Source organism: Schistocerca gregaria, chromosome 8 (genome assembly GCF_023897955.1).
Source record: "Schistocerca gregaria isolate iqSchGreg1 chromosome 8, iqSchGreg1.2, whole genome shotgun sequence".
NCBI lineage: Eukaryota > Metazoa > Arthropoda > Insecta > Orthoptera > Acrididae > Schistocerca > Schistocerca gregaria.
This window is the reverse complement of record NC_064927.1, coordinates 64,695,341-64,712,858: the sequence shown is the minus strand read 5'-3', so window position 1 is coordinate 64,712,858 and position 17,518 is coordinate 64,695,341.

Genomic DNA, 17,518 nt, shown 5'->3' with positions numbered 1-17,518 from the left:
CGGATACTAATCTAGTGAATTTTCTGTGACAAATCCGATGTCTTCGTTTGACGAACAGGACCACTGAGTCAGAAGCTTAAACATTCAAATCAGGAAATAAGCTAGCAGCACCAAGGGCGCGCTGCACGTTCTCATCGGCATTTGCTGATTACATTTTCGAGCTTCTATGAAACGATCATAGGTCCATTAATCAGTTGTTCGCTAGACTGACGCTGTCCACTTTCCTCTATTTCTCTTCGTTCGAAATCGTCTGATGAAGATAACCCGCCTTCTTAAGTTTCTTCAAACATACACACCTTCTTCTTCATCAAATGGTTCAAATGGCTCTCAGCGCTATGGGACTTAACATCTAAGGTCATCAGTCCCCTAGACTTAGAACTGCTTAAACCTCACTAAACTAAGGACATCACACACACCCATGCCCGAGGCAGGATTCGAACCTGCGACTGTAGCAGAAGCGCGGTTCCGGACTGAATCTTCTTCATCGATGTCTTGTTGACGAATTAGTTTGTCTTGTGCCACGAGTTATTACTCCTCTAGCATTTCGAAAATCTTGCGAAATATTTGTTCTTCAGTTCCAAGTGTTCTAGTATTATTGCTGCAGAAGCTTTCAAAGCGATGAGATTGTTTTGGAGAAGGAGCTACCGTTTTTAATAGCACTTTCGAAACTTCACTGCAAAGCGATTCGGCTTCACAATCAGGCCTACTTTCTCTTGCTGTCGAAGTACGAGGCACATCACTACGTTTAGCTCGTAAAATCAGATATCTGGAAGCTCTGACATGAAACTGCTTCTGGGCTAACATACGAATAAAGTATTCTCCAGGTTTGTGAACGCTGCTTTCTTTCTCCCCCCACTGACTGAAAGTTGTTAGTGCAAATGCAGCTGTTTATGATGGTTCATTACTAGCTGCGGGATTACGAAGAAATTACCTAGGAAATAGATAGAGATAGGATGGTGGGGGAGGGGGGGGGGAGAAGGAGGTTATGAACAGAGAGAGGGCAGGAGGAAGTGATGAACAAAGAGAGTGGTTGTAAGATACCTTTATTTGCAGATAAGAGCGCATTTTATTTTATTTTGAGTTTTGGTATTTCCCATACGTGAAGTGGAAGTATCAGCGCCGGAGTACGTACGGAGTAGTGGCGGACGTACACAATGCTTTAATGGTACGCTAACTTAGGATGATGATTTCTGTCGCATGCTGCTCACTGTTACATGCTGGTGTGTGCTGAAACCGCAGATAGTATGCTTTTCTCAGTCGATGGAGAGTACGTGCTAGAGATAGTTGAAATGTATCTTTTGCTTCCAGAGCTTTCTTGTGAATTGCGGCGGATAACGATTCATTTTGTTCGTAAGAGATGATAAAAGCTATAAAACCAAAGAGAAAGCGGATATGGACACGAAGTGGATACTTTGACGCCAGAAAGTGGGAACATCGGTTGGGCTAATTAGAGAACTGTAACTTGAGGACGCCTGTTCCTTCAAAATCAGAATTACTGCAGAAGGTCGTCCTTATCATACAAAAGCAAGACACAAACATGAGACCAGCATTACCAGCACAACTGAAGCTCGAGGTGGTGTTACGATATTTAGCTGCAGGAGAAAGTCTTAAGTCTCATGAAGCTCTATACCGGTTGCCTGTTACCACCATTAGCAGAATTCTATCTAAAGTATTTGATGCTATAAACTATGCACTGGAAGACTTCATAAAAGTAAATACACCATTTCTTTCATAAGCGACGTATTTATTTCGTATAGTTTAATATAATATTAATATAATAATACAATTTTAATATAATGAATCATTGTGACAATGTTAATAACATTTTAACGTAGAGCAAGAGACAAAGTGCACCTGCGAGGTGGTGCAGTGGTTAGCACACTGGCATTCTGGAGGACGACGGTTCAATCCCGCGTCCGCCCATCCTGATTTAGATTTTCCGTGATTTCCGTAAATCGCTCCAGGCAAATGCCAGGATGGTTCCTTTGTAAGGGCACGGCCGGCTTCCTTCCCCGTCCGTCCCTAATCCACTGAGACCGATGACCTCGCAGTCTGGTCTCTTCCCCCAAACAACCCAACCCCAACTCAACTACCGAACCGAGACAATGTGTAAGACAGGACGGATAGTGCAATTTTTTCATAAAGTGTTGCGTACCACAATAACAATATTAATGAGAACTTCATCAGTGTTTAAGTTTAGGACCATTTACTATTGGAGGGAAAAACAAAGATTATTTTAAAATTAAATTCAAAATCTGTTTAACGTCCTCTAATAACGTCGTGTTCAAACACACTTATAAATGCATATTTTAAAATGCATAAATAATCGAATGAGTATTCATTTCATCGATATTTAAATCATGTTTGACGTGGCTCTTAACAACACCTGAGCCCTTTAAAAGAAGTAGTCAAACTGGATTTCAGTTCACAAGCGTATTTCTTATCGCTTCACACAGTATGATCCCTTTGAAAAAAATGTTCCTGTGCCCCGTTCGTATTTTCATCGTGGAACGTCTGCACTGATAAACTTGGTGCACGTGAAACGGCACGTTTCCTCTTGTCGATTATATTGGTTCATAGTTGCTCCCTGTTGGCAAGGTACCAAAAGCAATTCTTCGGTCAGATGTTTCACCTGTTCGTTTCAAAGAAGACACTGTATTTCTACCGGTAACCGTATTGCACTAGAAATAGGTAAGTTTCTTAAATGAGCTACTACGCTGTTCCCAAATGACTAAAATCCAGCATCCGTAACTTACAAAAGGTCATTTATTTGTCTCATTTTACCCAGAATTTTATCGACCTTTTGCAATGATTTCACTTTCTTCTCTTTCTGGGGGTTGTCGGGAGGTGTAATGACAGACAGTTCTTTTGACTGAGAGGATGTAGATTGAAAGTGTGCAGATGACGATTCATCGAATCCAAGATGCTCTTGTTGGTGTTGGAGACAGTATTGTCTGTATTCTGTGTCTGAAAAGAAACAAACAGACAGAAGAATGTATTTCACATTCTTGTTTCAGGTGCTAGATAATCAAGAAGAACGGAAGGACACTCAACATGGATTCAAGCCCAAACGACTATTTCCTGGATGCGTCTCATGAAACCGTTTGCTAAAACTACTCAACAAGTTGAGAAAAATGTCTTTAATTACCGCCTTTCCGGAGCACGAACGATGGTGGAAAGTACATTTGGCATATTAACCATGAAGTTTAGAGTCTATAAAAAACCAATACTCACTAAACTTGGAACAGAAGAAAAAATCGTGAAGGCAACGTGTGCATTGCATAATGGTTGCGCAAAACAGATTCAGACTACATTACAACAAGGATTACAGATGGCAGTGTTGAAGTTATGGACTTGCAGTTAATCGCAGAGAAAATCGTGAGCAAGACATCATTACGTGACAGCGAGTGAATAATTATTGTGGTCGGGCTAAATGGTAAAGGGAACACCATGTAAACTACTTTAATGGTACTCCCACAAACATGGATGAGTTTTGTGTTTTGCTATAAACTCAATAGTTTCTCTGTCTTTCCACCTGAAGGACAAGGCTTTTGCAACTTGTGTAATCAAAACTTTCAAAGACGAGTGCGACTGGAGTCAGTGCGAGTTCCAATTCTGGTGTGAGCTACAAGCTCCCCCCACCCCCCACCCCCCTCACAACAACTGACACCTCCCTCCCTTCTCCGCTAACTCGTGCTGCAATATCAGATGGCTTACGAGCAGACAGCATGCCGCTTAGCACAGCAAGGAGCGTGCTGTTTCCCGTGTACATTTTAGGGCATGCTGTCTGCTCGTGCTATGCAAAAGGACAGTGTATGGCCATCTGGCGTTTTCAGAGCCAGTGGGATGAGGTGCCCCTGCAGAAATCGTTGACATCACCAAAGAGATACGTAGGAAAAGTACGTTTATTCTGTTATTAATAAATATTTCCTAGCGAAGTTACCTTTGGCCACTCAGACATTAAGAGGAATCTACGAGTCATAAATAGGTTCTTACAATGCCAAGAAACGTTGACATTAATAACTTTGGCATACCTGGAGGTATACGATGTTATTGGAACTGTACCTACTGTTCGCTCAAGTTACAGAATGTGCGCCATAGTCGGCAGCCGTCGACAGAATGCCTTTCGATCTAACCATGCGGTAGAGCATGCTCTCGTACCGTTAATAGTTAGCTTACAATCAATGTGACCAAGTTCATTTTACAGTGTTCCTTACATAAACGGACCATAATGGCATGACGTGTAAAATTATTTGCACAAATTTTCTTCCCGCTCCATTACGCGAAACGTAGGCAGTAACAGATACAAAAAATTTCTACGCCGCAGCTCACTAAGACATTTCAAGCACGGACTGCCTTCATTATTGCAAAACTCAGGTGGGAAAGCGTCGTTAGTTACACTGTACGCCCCTTATTCCACTATCTACGTACTCGCCGACTAATTTGAGACATTTCTGGAGGTTTAGCACGAGTGAGGGCTTTTTGCAAGGTGAAGAGGAGATGCACAGAGAGAGAGGGCGGAACGAGATTAGGACGTGTATCCAGTTTCCAGACATACACTATGTGATCAAAAGTATCCGGACACCACCAAAACATACAATTTTCATATTACGTGCATTGTGCTGCCACCTACTGCCAGGTACTCCATATCAGCGACTTAAGTAATCATGAGACATCGTGAGAGAGCAGAACGAGGCGCTACGCGGATCTCACGAACTAGGATCTTGGTCAAGTGACTGGGTGTCACTTCTGTCATAAGTCTGTACGCCAGTTTTCCACACTCCTAAACATCCCTAGATCCACTTTCACGATGTGATAGTGAAGCGGAAACGTGAAGGCACATGTACAGCACAAAAACGTACGGGCCGGCGTCGTCTGTTGACTGACAGAGACCGCCAACAATTGAAGAGGGTCGTAATGTGTAATAGGCAGACATATATCCAGACCATCACACAGGAATTCCAAATTGCACCAGGATCCACTGCAAGCACTACGACAGTTAGGGGGGAGGTGACAAAACTTGGATTTGACGGTCGAATGGCAGCTCATTAAGCCACACATCACGCCGGTAACTGCGAAACGACACCTCGGTTGGTGTAAGGAGCGTGAACATTGGACGATTGAAAAGTGGAAAAACGTTGTGTGGAGTGACAAATCACAGTACACATTGTGGGGATCCGATGGCAGGATGTGGGTATGGCGGATGCCCAGTGAACGTCGACTGCTAGGGTGTGTAGTGTCAACAGTAAAATTCGGAGGTGCTGTGTTATGATGTGGTCGTGTTTTTCATGGAGGGGGCTTGCATTCCCTGTTCTTTTGCGTGGCACTATCACAGCACAGGCCTACATTGATGTTTTAAGCATCTTCTTGCTTCCCACTGTTAAAGAGCAATTCGGGGATGTCGATTGCATCTTTCAATACGATTGAGCACCTGTTCATAATACACAGCCTGTGGCGGAGTGGTTACACTACAATAACATCTCTGTAATGGACTGGCCTGCACAGAGTTCTGACCTGATTCCTATGGAGAACCTTGGGATGTTTCGGAACGTTAACTTCTTGCCAGGCCTCACCGACCGACATTGATATCTCTCCTCAGTGCAGCACTCCGAGAAGAATGGACTGCCATTCCCCAAGAAACCTTCCAGCATCTGATTGAACGTATGCCTGCGAGAGTGGAAGCTGTCATCAAGGCTATGGGTGGGCCAACACCATATTGAATTCCAGCATTACCAATGGATGGCACCACCAGGTTGTAAGTCATTTTCAGCCAGGTGTCCGGATATAGTGTATGTAGCAATTGCGAAGCATTGCCGGGGTTGCTGTCATCAGACATAATAGACGCTTCTTGAACAGGATATCAGAAGGGTTGCAGGACGTGGTACAATTTAATCGCAATATGTGTAACATAAACAGTGGTCAGAATAGTTTTGAAACGTAGAATACACATTAAAAAACATGGAGGACACATATAAAAATTATCAAAATAGAAACATGTTTTCACAATGGTATTGCAGTAAGTCGGTGATATATCTAATCCTTCTGTGCTGAAAGACTTGTTTGGCGAAGATGTGGATGTCATGACTCCTTCAGATGGTTGAAGCGTTCTGTTGGCGCCAGATACCGTTCCTCGGAAATCGCTGTGGAAGGTGGGCTTCGATATGTAAGCCTAAGACATGTAGTAGAGGCCTTGATTTATGCATTACACTAACGTTCGGTGGCTGCTGATTGTTAGTTAAAGAAAAGCAGCGGCCAGCCACTTTAATTTCAGCTTTATTTGCTGTCTACATCAACACTCCGCAAGCTACTTGACGGTCGGTGTCTGAGGGTACTTTCGATACCACTAACTGATACTCTCTTCCCTGTCAAATTTGCGAATGAAGCATGGGAAGAATGATTGTCGGTAAACCTCTGTAGTGGCTTTAATTTCTTGACTTTTGGGTCATTACGCGAGACGGATGTGGGCGGAAGTAATATGTTTTCCGACTCTTCCAAGAAAGTACTCTCTCGGAATTTCAGTACTGAGCCTGTTCGTGATCCACAGTGCCTCTCTCACCTGTTGCCACTGGAGTTTGTTCAGCATCTCTTGCCGACTAATCGCGGCGCTCTTCATTGGAAGTTCTTTATCTCTTCTATTGGTCTTACCTGGTAATGGTTCCGTTACAGAGGCGCAGTAACCTAGAATCGATCTTACAATTGCTTTGTAAGCCACTTCTTTCGTGACTGAATTATATTTCCATAATTTTCTTCCTATGAATCTATCTGGCATTTGCTTTTCCCACTGTTTGTTTTGTGTAGTCATTTCACTTAAGGTAACTCGGTTGGTTACTCCTAGATGTTTCACGATATTTAGTGTGGCTGTACGGTAGTTGATTTCTTCTCCTATGTATGCGCAGTATGCTACATATATCACCGTTCAGGGTCAGCCGCCAGTCCGTGCACCTTTCATCAGTCCGCTGCAAGACATTCTCACTCTCGTCATCTGCCAACAATCTTAAAGAGCCTCCGACTCTTTCTACTAGATCAATTATGTGCTCGAACATTGTAAACGAAAAGCATCCTACCATAGTTCCTTGGGGTACACCAGAAATTAGCCTTACATCTGTCGATTTTGTTCTAAGAGCAACGTACTGAGATTTGTCTGCAAGGAAGCCATCATTACAGTCACAAATTTAGTCCGATACTCAGTAAGCTCGTATTATAAGCTGAGCGCCGTTGTTTAAGGCGCTATGAATCTCTGACTAGGGAATCCATATTGATTTTTTATACAATAGATTTTCGTTCTCCGAAGGCGTCACAGTACGTGAGTGGAGAACATGCCCACAATTCTGCAGTAGACTGACGTTCGCGATATAAGCGTGTGACTATTGGGCCGTCGAGCAGCTGTCGAGCCCAACGAGATCTGCGAGCGGCTCTCCGACCCAGAGAAAACTTGAGCAACATGTGCAACGGACGACCGGTGTGGCCGAGCGGTTTTAGGCGCTTCAGTCCGGAACCGCGCTGCTGCTGCTACGGTCGCAGGTATGAATCCTGCCTCCGGCATGGATGTGTGAGATGTCCTTAGGTTAGTTAGGTTTAAGTAGTTCTAAGTCTAGCGGACTGATGACCTCAGATGTTAAGTCCGCCGGCCGCTGGTGGCCGAGCGGTTCTGGCGCTACAGTCTGGAACCGCGCGACAGCTACGGCCGCAGGTTCGAATCCTGCCTCGGGCATGGATGTGTGTGTTGTCCTTAGGTTAGTTAGGTTTAAGTAGCTCTAAGTTCTAAGGGACTGATGACCTCAGCAGTTGAGTCCCATAGTGCTCAGAGCCACTTGAACCATTTTTTGTTAAGTCCTATAGTGCTTACAAGGGAACCTCCCCATCGCACCCCGGTCAGATTTAGTTGGCAGAGTGGATAGGCCTTGACAAACTAAACACAGATCGATCGAGAAAACAGGAAGAAGTTGTGTGGAACTATGAAAAAATAAACAAAATATACAAACTGAGTAGTACATGCGCAAGATAGGCAACATCAAGCAGATCTGTGGGCCCAGGAGCACCGTCATCCAGTGGTTAGCTTGAGCAGCTGCAGAACGAGAGGTCCTTGGTTCAAATCTGCCCTCGAATAAAAAGTTTAATTTTTATTCTTATGTTTTCATCACTTTTTTGGGAGTGATTATCACATCCACAAGAAAACCTAAATCGGACAAGGTAGAAGAATCTTTTTACCCATTCGCCAAGTGAACAAGTTATATGGGTCGACAACATATTCCTGTCATGTGAGACATATGCCGTCGCCAGTGTCGTATAGAATACATCAGACGTGTTTTCCTGTGGAGGAATCGGTTGACCTATGACCTTGCGATCAAATCTTTTCGGTTGCCATTCGAAAGCCACGTCCTTTCGTCTACTGATCGCACGGTTTTGCGGTGCGGAATCAAAACACAGACACTAAACTTCAGTGAACAGAGACGTCAATGAAGGAACGGACAGATCATAAATTTGCGAAAATAAACTTTTTACTGCAGGGAAGACTTGAACCAAGCACCTCTCGTTCCGCAGCTGCTCACGCTAACCGCGGGACCACGGCACTCCTGAGCTCAGATTATCCTAGATGTTACCTATCTTGCGCATGCACTACTCAGTTCGTATATTTTGCTTATTTTTTCATAGTTCCACACAACTTCTTCCTGTTTTCTCTGTTGATCCGTGTTCAGTTTTTCAAGGCGCATCCACTGTGCCAACTTGTAACTAAATCTGAGGGGTGTGCGATGGGGAGGTTCCCTTGTTAGAGCCATTTGAACCATTTTTGTAGGTGAAACGTGCGAGACACAGGAAGAGTGGAATTGTCTGTAGAGCAGAAAGGAAGTAGCAGAGCCGTAGCGAGAGGGGCTGGGTGGGAGTCGGTCTATCATGCCCCAAGAGCCCCTTCCTGTTCTCCAAGACAAAAAAGATTTTCCAGAAAATATTTTATTATTACAACACGTGTAGTGTCGTATCCCGGGCGTGGAGGAGGGGGGAGGGCGCCATCAATGCGTTGTGCTCGGGCGCGAGTTATGTTCGCTGCGCCATTGGGACTTAGCCGCTAAAGTGAGAGGAATCAACACGGTGCAGCGTGGAATCAAATTAGCAGCCAGTGCCCTTGGCCTGCGGAGTGCTGTCCAAATTTTTGCTCGTTGCCGCGACGCCTCTGAATCGAGGAGGGCTCACGGCTGTGGATGCGACGCGCTGCCTTCCGATGTGTGCGTTACCGAGCCTGGAAGGAAGGGGGCAGTGAAGATTACGCACGAGGGTAGCTGATGGTCAGTGGTGTACTTCGCTAGCGAGAGACCGACGTATCGGCGGCTGTCTGGAGTCTCAAACTGGTAAGGATGTTTTGTTGGAGCGGTGCACTGAGCAACAGTGGTACATGTTAGGCGATGTTGAAGTGCGTATTGAATGTGTCTAACGCACCGTGTTGAAGGGTGTTTTGCTGGAGCAAAGCGCCGAACGATGATCAAGCATGCTAGGCGGCGTTGCACTGAATAATTCAGTCTGGTTAAGCTATCGTGCTTTGTGATGTTGTGAGTCTGAAGCGCTTCTTAACAACACTTGTGCAGGTAGTTCGTTTCTTGAAGGTCGTACTGCTGAACTGCTTCTTTCTGGCGACCCTATTTAATTTCATTGCGTTTGGTTGTCATGCGTGACAAGTTTTGCTCTGTTGGATATAGTAGACTACTGTGAGATTTTTTACGTATGTGTGGTTATCTTTTGTTACAGGTCCTACCTTGTTGGACAAAGTAAATTATTGTTGAACTATTCTGAGGCACATTAACATTAAGAGAATTTCATATATTTCTTTCTGTCACGTGTAACTGTCTCCATGCTGTTGGAAGTAATGATCTACTATAACACTGTTGAGTGACGCCTTTAGAGCTAAGCCTTATTATAAGATATTTTAGTTATTTTTGAATTACGGTGACAGTTGGGTAAATAATAGCTGTACAGAACTAGCCACATATAGTAACTATATTGTAAACCCGCATCTATGGCTCACATCACTAAGGGAAAAATTTGGCTTCTGTCGATTCATTTTATTAATGTATTTGTGTAAGGATCTCTATTTGAAGGTGGGTTAAGAGTCTTCGATTTTATAAATGGAACTTAAATTCTGTTCTGGGAAAGATCAGTTATATGCCTGGTTTCTAAAACTTCGTGAAAATAAAAATATTTCCGTGGGAACGAAGCATAATTCACTACTGTTTGGTTCAGTTACTGTGTTGTCAATTCAACCTGATTAGTAGCTCAGTTGAGAAAGATCAATTGATCATAGTACTACTTGATCTTATTTAGGCTATCTATGCAGTTTTTTAAGATTCGCAAATGCTTAGTAGAGCGGAGTGTTAATTTTATCAGTTGTGAATAAATTTTGGCATCCGAAATTATTGTTCATGTCGAAAAACCCAGCATTCAACGCACCCGCGCTTTGCCACTTGCTGTCCCAATTATGTGATTCCGCCCGACGACCCAGCTAGAAAACTGGAAAGGCCAGCCTTCTCTTCTCAGTCGCCAGGAACCCTTCGCCACAACAGCAACCTACCATAAACTACTGCTAGAAGGGGAGGCAGTTGTTTCGAATGATATCTGTACAATGTTAGCAGGTGTCTCATCTGAACCAGATGCCTTTCCGCTGCCAAGCGATTGTATTTATATTCCGCAATCACTTATCTCAGTGACTGTCATTTCGGCATTTCAGATGACTCAAACGATGGACCATATTACAATTGTCCGCAGTTAATGAATTTTGGAGGAGCGGGATTCAGTATTTCAGCCTTCTGCATGTTATCTTCCGTTTTGGTGCCATTGTGGAGACTGAGTGACTGAATAGATGATTTCGAACCTCTTACTGATTCTACGGCCGGCCGCGGTGGCCGAGCGGTTCTAGGCGGGAGTCCACAGCCTGCCTTTGGCAGGGCAACAGAGCGGACGCGTACGTGTTGACTGCGTGCGGCGCGCGAGCTCGCCTTGTTTACATCCTGACGGCCGTTGCTTAAGTGCCGGCTTACCTTGTACGATCCATGGCGAACCGTTACCGTAAATCAACACTCCGATTTACTTTCTGCAACGATTATGCCCGACCCAAAACATTCGAGGTGGAGCGTTTTCTGCGAGAGGAAGATCCCGGCGACCGATATTATCGGCATACATTTGTCCATCGTGAGCAGCACGGTCTATGTGAAAATCATTAACGACGCGGCGTGCGAACGCATACTACGTGAGACCAAACAGGGGCTCCGCTTCTATCACGCTGATGGCCATGTGGGGGAGGTTACTGTCGACCACGCAGGCTTAGGTATGCGAACGATACGCAGTTTCGAATTGTCATTCGATCTTCCTGCTGAGGTCGTCGTCGCGGCACTTCGCCTATACGGCACAGTCCACGGGCACACTGCGGAGAAGTGGACACAGTTCCGGACGTATCCTGTCCTAAAAGGGGTCCGACAGGTCACCATTGATCTCCGAAGCCACGTCCCGTCCTACTTACAGATCGGCGGATGCCGTGCAATAATTATATACGACGGCCAGCCTCGGACCTGTTCCGGGTGCGGCAAAGAAGGCCACCTTAGATCCGAGTGCCTACAACGGCGTATTACGCAACTTCCAGATGCCGAAGAACTACCCACGTCGCAACCTACAGTGCTACCGGTGACCTATGCCGCTGCTCTAGCTTCTCCTACCGCTTTGCAACGTCGCCCGGTCACCACAAACGACGCCGCCAACGAGCCCACCAGACACCGACGGAGGGCGCCTCGGACGACCCGCCGCCTCGGCCGGCCATCGACGCCGCTCCGAAGATGCCGGCGAAACCAGACGCTGGCCCTGACCTCGGAAACACGATGGAGATCGACTCGCTCATCGTTCCTACAGCGGCCTTTCTGCCAGAACGACGCGACTCCCTTCCGTCGTCGGACACAGAGGGTCGCACAAGGAAACAACGTTCTCCGAAACGACGCAAGCGAAGACGTCGTACCGTTTCCGGCCAAGAGGAGACGTTAAGTCGAGGAGGACGTAACCGTCGACCAGCACGAGGCCTCAGAACCCGCTACTGCTGACGAAGCCGTAACGAGCGCGGAGACATCTATCGGTGTGCCTGCGCCCCGTGCTGAACTAAATCATGAACGTACCACAGGCGACACTACACCATGCACCATTACAACATCTTCTGCAGACAAAATGGACGATACACCAGTTTCCGCTTCCACGGCGTGGCACGAGGAGGAGGTCCAGGAGCAGGACCCGTTACGGGGCCCCGCGCCGTCACGGCCGCACCACTGATCGTACTCTCCCCGGGGTCCCCTGCGGGCCAGCGGGACGACGTTCCGCTGCGACGCCCACAGGCCTACCGGATAGCAACCATCAACACCAACAACATCCGTTCCAGGGTGAAAACCCGCCTTATGCAGGAGATGTTCTGGGCTTCGGATACTGATTTCGCCCTTCTACAGGAAGTTCACTTGGCTAGTCTCCCGGATATCAATGGCTATACCGCCCACGCCTCCGCGAGTGATCCTATGGGCCGCGGAGTGGCCATCTACGTCCGCCACGGGATTTCTGTGACCGATGTCGCCTTCCTCCCATCAGCTCGGGCCATGGCACTCACTGCCATCGGGACACGCATCATGAATGTCTACGCTCCCTCAGGCACCGACCGACGACATGAAAGAGCCCAGTTTTATTCCACGCGGATTTAAAAATTCCATCCATGCATGATATAGTGTCCGACAAACGAAGGCGTCGTCGCAGATCATCAGCACTCTGACCACGCCTTATGGAACGCAGGTGACCACTCAGAATGACATCGTCCACGCATTCTTCGAGCACTACCGTCGTACTTGTAGAAGACGCTGAAACTGCAGCATCCATTTTGCATTACGTCACGCGCACCCTCCCCCACACGGAGGCGGATACTTTGACAGTGGCGGTCACGCTAGACGAAGTCAACAACGCAATTGCCAAGCGTGCAGTCAAAAGATCGCCCGGCATTAACGGCTTACCGATTGAGTTTTACCGTACCTTTGGGGACCTCATGGCACCACGGTGGACGACTGTGTATGAAGAACTGATGACATCTGACCAAGCAATCCCACCCGCCTTTGCTGAGGGCATCATTATACCAGTCCACAAACCAGCCCGTGGTTCAATGGTCACGAATTGCAGACCGCTCACCCTACTCAATGCCGATTACAAGATTTTCGCGCGATTACTGGCAATGCGGCTCCAAACTACACTCCCTCATCCTCTCGCCAGAGCAAACGACGCCTGGCGGACAGGTTAACATACAGACTGCCACAGGGGAATGCCGCGACTTAATTGCGATAGGGGCGGTCTGCATACTCCGTCAGCGGTCATCGCTATAGACTTCGACAGCGCCTTCGATAATGTGCGTCATCGTTTCCTGTTTCCGGTGGCAGCCCGAGTGGGCATCCCCCCTCCGCTTCTCGACGTCATCCGGCGTCTTTGCGACAGTGCCAGTTCACGTGTCCAAGTCAGTGGACGATCAGCAGGGCCGGTACCTATCTGCCGTTCTATACGACAGGTGTGCCCCCTCTCTACCATCCTGTATGCCATTGCCCTTGAGCCCCTTATTGGTGGCTTGACGACCGAGCTCTCTGTTCTCACCCTACGCCAACACACTTTTCACTGCCGGGCATATGCTGATGACCTCCTCCTCCTCATTCGCTCCGGCTCTGAGATTCGGGAAGTTCTCGAATTGATTACCCGTTATGGGGCTGCTGCTGGCAGTGCCATGAATGTCGCCAAATCTTCTGTAATGCACATTGGACGAGGCCTCCAGGAGGGTGAAGTGGCACCCCTGCCGCTTGTGCGGACTTTCCGGTACCTGGGCATTACCTTTACCCCCACGGTCACATGCACAGCGACAACGAATTTCCGTCGCCTGTTACACGTCATCCACAACGACGTCCGCCAGAACCTCTTGCGCCGCCAGGACACACTTCAACGGGTTGAGTTTATTAATCTTTATGTGGCATCAAAATTGGTTCACATCGCGCAAGTTCTCCTACTGCCAACTGTAATTGGGCGCAACCTTCAGGCGGCTTTTGGGTATTATCTCACGGCTGGTTCAATGTTTAAAGTCCGTTATGAGACACTTACCCTGCCCTCACGGTATGGTGGCAGCGGGATCGTCAATGTCCGTATGCGAGCTGCAGCCTTGTACATGAGTCCCATGAGAAAACAGTGGGTGGGCCAGGGTACATCTCTAACACACAGCTTGCTTGAGGTCCTCCTACATGCTTCCACCTCACCACCGGTGTCTGTCGGCCATATCGTGGCTTATTTGTCCCATATTTCGACTTTTTTCGTCGACTACAGTTACATACATACGTCTCCCAGATACACGCCCACCTAGGACTAAGGATTTTTACAGCCCGTTGCTGCGCTGTGTTCCCCGTAATGTGATGGAGACCAAACATCCCTCCATCCAGTGGCCCATAGTGTGGACTACCGTCCACCAGCCCTTCCTCCCTACGAACGTGCGGGCACTGTGGTATCACATAGTCAACAAGAAATTTGCCACGAAGCAGCGCCTGCACAACATTGGCTTGTCTGAATCCCCTCTTTGTCTCCTTTGCCAGCAACTGGACACTGATGAACACCGTATGACATGCGCCTCATCGCAAGATGTATGGTGCTTCGTGCAGCAAATCATTGCCTGCTATCTCCGGGTGCCACCAGACACAATCGAACCACGAATGTTTCTATACCCGGAGGACCGACATTTTCCCGCCGCCAAATGTCATGCTATTACATGGGTCAAAGGGTGGGCGGTCGCTTATCTCTTTCATGACGGACGAAAATCTCGCCTCGACTTCTGGACCTATATACGAACAGCCCATGCAGCTCTCGAAAACACGCCACGTTACAGAACATTATTTGCTAACTATCTTCGAGCGGTCTTTGTTGGGGGTGCCTGGCTCAGAAGGCACCCACCCCTCCTCCCCCGGCGGTGTCTGAGTTTCAACCACCTACGATCTATTCTACTTCTACCTCCGCGGATGGGAGAGGGCGTCGCAGATTGCGCGGGTTTTATTTCTTTTTGCTTTTCCTTTTTCCCTTCTTTTTCTTTAACCAGAATTTATATTTCTTTTCTCTTACGCCTAAGTGTTCCTATAATTTCATGATATTAGTGAATCTTACAAAAACACATGCAAATAGGTCTCGCGGTTCTAGGCGCGCAGTCTGGAGCTTTGCGACTGCTACGGTCGCAGGTTCGAATCTTGCCTCGGACATGGATGTGTGTGATGTCCTTAGGTTAGTTAGGTTTAAGTAGTTCTACGTTCTAGCGGACTGATGACCACAGCAGTTGAGTCCCATAGTGCTCAGAGCCATTTGAACCACATGCAAATAAATAAATTACAACGCCTTCCACTACTGTTGAGTCCTGTCTCCCATTTCCCTAAGCACCACAGGCTCGGTGGTGAGGAGGACACTGTGGCCAGGCTTCGAGTTCCGACCCCTGCCCACTTTGCCCCCCGAGCCGAAACCGGTCCACTACAATAAAAAAATAAAAGAAAACGGTTCTAGGCGGGAGTCCGCAACCGCGCGACTGCTACGTTCGCAGGTTAGAATCCTGCTTCGGGCATGGATGTGTGTGATGTCCTTAGGTTAGTTAGGTTTAAGTAGTTCTAGTGGACCGATGACCTCAGGTGATAAGTCCCATAGTGCTCAGAGCCATTTGAACCCCTTAGGTTTTCAGGCAGATCATTTGGCGGACTTACTTTCTGAGTTACTGAATGCTTTCCTCATTCCTGTCCTTACACTCGTTTCGGTTGCTCGCCCATCCTCACTTGCCATAATACAGTTATTTTCATCATTATTATGTTTATGATGACTGCAGCTCGATTTATAACACTGGAGCTGTCCTTTATTTCGTGTTTATGAAATCATTTTTTCATGCTTAGGTCACTTTCATGTCGGAGAGCGTGTAAGCAGCTTTTCCTCTTAGGAATCACCTCTCCGATGCCTGTCAATTTTTTTTCTTACCGTCCACAACTCACGTCCATATGTCATGGGTGGTGCTGACACCATTTCGTAGAATTTAAGAAGAGTTTTCTTTGGTACCTTGAGTCTGAGGATTCTTTAGATTTTTCCATTAACGCAATTAAATCATTCTTTTGCATGTTAATTTCTATTATGAATGAGATGATATTTGCTAAGAAGTTGAACGAGTTCATAAATATACAGGGTCACTCCCTGATGATCTTACAAACATTCAGGGATGATTGAGAAGGGTAAATGCATCAGTTTGAGGGGTCCATGGTCTGGAAACGATAGAGTCGACAGTAGTAAGCGAAATTGGTTGTGATTCATATGATAGTGGATTACATGTGACAGCAACGTTATTGCCAATATTGTATGGCAACCAACTTTCAGATATGGTAGTATGGACTAAAGTAAGGAAGAAAGTCTGGTAAACGTGGGCTCTATTACGCATGCCTTGTGCTTGTTAACTAGAAGATATTTGTGTCGCAGTGGCGAAGATGAAGCTATTGAAGGTATACATTTTAGAGCCCACATCCGTTGCATTTTTTTCCTTGTTTTGGTCAATTCTTCCGAAAGTTGCCTTCCTGAGAGTCATAATTACAATGGTACCTGAAAACACGTTTCACTGTCAGAGCTGTCACAATGATTTCCAACTCTAACTTTCGACTAGCTCGTTTCCGAACCATGCCTCGTAACTTCACCTTCCTCCACTATCCCTGAAAGTTTGTGACGTCTTCACGGAATCGTCCTCTGTGTATACATCTAACCTGAAACAAAAAGAGTAATTGTAATTAATTTTTCGGCTGTTGAGCTACGCAGCAAAGACGTCAAGTTATTGCAATTATTTGCAAATGAAAATACCACGCTATTACTAATTACTAGAGTTGCGTTCTACCAACACTATGGTTCTGTAATTCTGGTTGGTTGGCTGATATGGGGGAAGGGACCAAACAGCGAGGTCATCGGTCCCATCGTATTAGGGAAGTATGGGGAAGGAAGTCGGCCGTTTCAGAGCAACCATCCCGGCATTTGCCTGAAGCGATTTAGGGAAATCACGGAAATCTTCAATCAGGATGGCAGGACGCGGATCTGAACCATCGTCTTCCCGAATGCGAGTCCAGTGTGCGAACCACTGCGCCGCCTCGTTCGGTGGTGGTTATGGTGCAGTACATAAATGGTAGGAAATGATGTAATAAATTGTAGGACTGAGAGTACTGTTGGTAACGTTGGCAGGGAAAGAAACATAAAGAGGATCTGCGAGAGACAAATTGGGAGCCGACCACTTGTCTTTGATTGTTGTTCGTTTGTTTTGAATATCGCTGAGTGTTAGCCCATTGTGTATTTTATATCATTACAAACTGTACTTTGCATTTTATAAGTAATAAAAATTAGTAACTTCTGAGGTTTTACGTAAGCAAGAAATTGCTTTTAATGCAAGTACAGTTTACAAGCATTGAAACGTCCCCTTAGAAAAATTATACAGGACTGGTCTATA